A 4,350-nucleotide genomic window follows, 5' to 3' on the forward strand; every position below is an offset into this window, starting at 1 on the left:
GCTCAAAGGAAGACAGTGTTTCCAATCCAAAGAAAAAACTGAATTCCAAGATCTAGAGTACTCTTGGTTCACAAGGCAAGCTGTTTCATTGTTGTGCAGTTTTGATTGAACAGAAAGTTGTCAGGCTCCCCCTATTTTGTACAGTTTACCTAAACTAGAGACATAAAATATGTAATAGGTTATTTCAATGCAAAAAAAGTCACCAAGCCTACTTATTTATCATAAGGATAATCCAAACCGCCAACAGTAAAGAGCAACAAATGCTGCAAATATATGCATGACTGTGGCAATTGTCCAATGGGGAGCCACAAATGTAATCTAAGGAAATAGGATGTATATATATTATATAAAGTATAAGATGAACCTTTTTTTTTCTTGTTTTTGTATGTGGATTTATCTATAAAATAGAATTTAAACATAAGGCAATGCATGTCCCAGTTGAAGCAGACTCCCACAGCATTTTTGGCAACGATGTTTTGCAAGCCTGCTTCGGATTCTTTGAAAGTGTAACTTTTAATAATGGTCATTTTTCTTTCAACAAGCTTCAGTGCCGCTCTGTCTTTTCTCCCCAAGTTCCATTTGAAACACAAAAAAAAATAAAATAATGTTGCAGAAATCAGTTTCTGATTTGTTATTACTATAAACATGTTTATAGGGTTTCATTTTCAGATTCTTCTAACACTTATTCTTTATGCAATAGAAGCATATGTATAAGAATTATACCAGTTAGGACTTGTATGTGTCCACCTCCACTCCTTTTTGTTTCATAGCTGAGCAGGTCTGAACCTGGAAACAAAACTCCTCCTTATATTTAATAGGAGTTTTCACTCTGTTGGCTTATGCTTTCCAGCTATCATGATGTGGTGTCACCATTTTTAAAAAAATATTTCAGACACTTGATATTACCTGCTCTCCTACTGTAAGGAAAACAAGGTGTTAATTTATTTTATCTAGCTTAAAAACTCAGGATTTAAAAAACTATCATTTTACATTACATGTAGCTTTATCACTGAACATTTAGCCTGAACTGTCCTTGTAGCCATTATACAGTATATTTAGTTCTAAGTATATTTACGTATAACTTATATTTAGTGCAACACTCATTTTTTCATAGTTTAGTTTCCTATATAAAACAACTGGCAGATGGACACAAACATTTATGGACACCCATATATTTGACCCTCCTGTAGAATTTAGGTTTTATAAAAAAGAGCATATATACTTGCCTATTCTTGCACTGCTCAATGCTGCAGCATTGGTTATAGGATCACACAGGGTGATGCTATTTGCACAATTCTGCCTAGGGGCAATGGCAAATTAAAATCCTGAAAAAAATTGATGCTTCTAGGTACATTTGCACACAGTTTTGAAGGAATTTGGCGGGTAGGTTGTTCCAAATATCTTGGAGAACTAAGCACAGATCTTCTGTGGATGTAGGCTGCCTCAAATCCTTCTATCTCTTCATGTAATCCCTCATGTAATCCCTCAATGATGTTGAGATCAGGGTTCTGTGGGTGCCAAACCATCACTACCAGGACTACTTGCTCTTCTTTATGCTGAAGATACAGTAGTTCTTAATGGCATTGGCTGTATGTTTGGGGTCGATGCCCTGCTGTAGAATAAATTTGGGGCCAATCACACACCTCCCTGATGATATGCCATGATAGATAAGTATCTGATTGTATTTCGCAGCTTTGAGGACACCATTAATCCTGAAATGCCACACCAGACTTGCATGGAACCTCCACCATGCTTCATTGTTGCTGCAAAGACTCATTATTCTACCACTCTCCAGCCCTTCGGTGAACAAACCTACTACAGCCAAATACTTCAAATTTAGACTGATCAGTCCAGAGCACCTGCTGTCATGTGGATTCGGGAAGCTACTGTATATGTACAGTTATTTTCCTCAGTCTGGTTATTCAGCTTGATAGTTAGGGGTCAGATCTAATTGCCTGACCTTACACTAAAGCTACACAATTATATTTTCTTCCGTCTACCTGCGGAGTGAACAAAGGAAATATAACAGATTGCTTCCACAATGCTTACGAGCGTGGATGGAGCAATCACCTGCTGTTTTGCATTGTATTCTAAAAGTGGTTGTCAGTCGCTGTTAGAATACCCGAATGAAGCTTGCAGCTGATTCAGCCGAAGATTTTCTGACCTGCTCCTTCGATCAGCAGGTCGAGGGATGCCTGGCAGAAGGGTGCCGACAGGCAGTGGCATCACAAGGCGGGTGTGGCCCGAACAGGGTGACATTACCATAGAGGGCGACACCAAAATGGCTGACAGTCGGGCATTTGGTCATGGACTAAGAGCCTGACAGCGACACGAGAGGGGGGACCTGGTGGCATACCTAATCCCGCTGGGTCAATATCCCCTCCTCTCTTTGCTGGAGTCAAAGAGATGGTCGCCGGCAGTGAAGTACATAACTACACATGCGGGTGACAACCTCCCCGGTGCCGCTGCTGCTGCTGACAGGGGCACCCACTGTGCGAATTTTGGCCGGTTCATCGAAAACCGGCTGACATTTGCAAAGTGTAAATCCTACTTTACGCTGTCTCCCAACATTACAATGCCAAACAACAAAGTCCCAATGTTCAGAAAATTTGAACAGTTATATTGTTCTGGTATTTATTCTGTTATGCCCCCTCGGGAACTTGGGAGACAATTGAATTCATTTACTAAAGTAGCAGAGGCTGTTCACTTTGCAAAGTGAATATTAGTGAATAAGGTGAAGCTGTGTTTATTTTGAATACCCAATCACATGCTAGAAACAAATGCCGTTTACCCTAAAGGTGCCCATACACCTTACAATTATCTATTTTTTCGATTATGCAGCGCCAACACAATAGTAAATAAGTGATAAATTAAACCATATAATGTGAACAAACACCATTAATTATATAATGTGAATATGTGTTATTCAGTGAAACAAAAACAAATAAATGTGAAACTGTGCCCACTTTTGAAAAAATTGAAGAAATTAAACGAAATAAAATACAAAGTGAAAAAGTCCGTGTGTTGTGTATTTCTTTTTTTCCACAACACACGGACTTTTTCACTTTGTATTTTATTTCATTGAATTTCTTCAATTTTTTCAAAAGTGGACAGTTTCACATGTATTTGTTTTTGTTTCACTGAATAACACATATTCACATTATATAATTAATGGTGTTTGTTCACATTATATGGTTTAATTTATCACTTATTTACTATTGTGTTGGCGCTGCATAATCGAAAAAATATTTATGCTTTGACCCGTGTGGTCTTGTTTTGCTGCAGCCTTCATATTCAATAATTTATCACGATACACATTACAATGTACAGTCACTGATATTTGTTCACATTATTTTCTGTGTTGGCGCTGCATAATCGTAAATCTCTCACCTTACAATTATCTGCAGATTTTCTGTGGTCAGATGGAAAAAGTGCAACAGATTGGCCCAGGTGGAGATTACTCCATCCACACAGTTAAGTGTAGATGTTGGAATCTGTTGCACCTTTTCCATCTGACCACAGAAAATCTGCAGATAATTGTAAGGTGTATGGCCAGCTTTATACTCAAGCACAGCTTCACTTGATCTACTAACGTACACTTTGCAAACTGAACAGCCTCTGCTCCTTTAGTAAATCAGCTCCAGTTTGTGAGGTCAGGTAGTTAACTGAGACAAAGTTAGTAAAGGTGAATAAGGAGGTAAATATAACTTTTTCATGAATAGGCTAGCACATGTATATTAACTTAAGATGGAATTCAGCTTAAAAAATAAATAAATGCACACATATTCATAAAAGAAAACATGTGCATTTATTATTTTTTTGCACAGGAGCCAGTACAGCATTGCAACCGTCATCAGGGGATCGCAGGTTCAATGCTTTGGCTCCTGCAGATTCTTCCTCCTGTCCATGACTGTACCATGACATCAGTGCACTTGTATTCCATTAAGTACTATAAGTCCCTCTGCGGCGGTGGCTGATAGGACGTGTAGTTTCTCCATTCACAGATCTAGCTGTGTGGACGGTGCCACGCACAGTTGGGCTGGAATAAAAAATATAAACAAGCCTGCGGTGAGAAGAAACTTGCGTTTCAGGTAGGTGGGTGGGGGTGGCTGGGTGGGGGTGGGGGCTTTCATGTTACACGCTAAATATGGGTATATGAATCAAGGCTGTTTTTTTTTTTAGTGTAAAACTCTACTACTCCATTTTAAATATTTAAAAGAAAAAGCTGTCTCTACAAGTAGATGCCACAAGATGACTGTTATTACCTTTATTAGCAGGAAAAACCTCTGTGCCACTGTCTGATTAAGTTTCACATTGGCGCTTGTGGTCAACTTTTCCTGGCTTTATGGC

This window comes from Nanorana parkeri, unplaced genomic scaffold, assembly GCF_000935625.1.
Source record: "Nanorana parkeri isolate BGI_ZX_2015 unplaced genomic scaffold, ASM93562v1 scaffold165, whole genome shotgun sequence".
Taxonomy (NCBI): Eukaryota; Metazoa; Chordata; class Amphibia; order Anura; family Dicroglossidae; genus Nanorana; species Nanorana parkeri.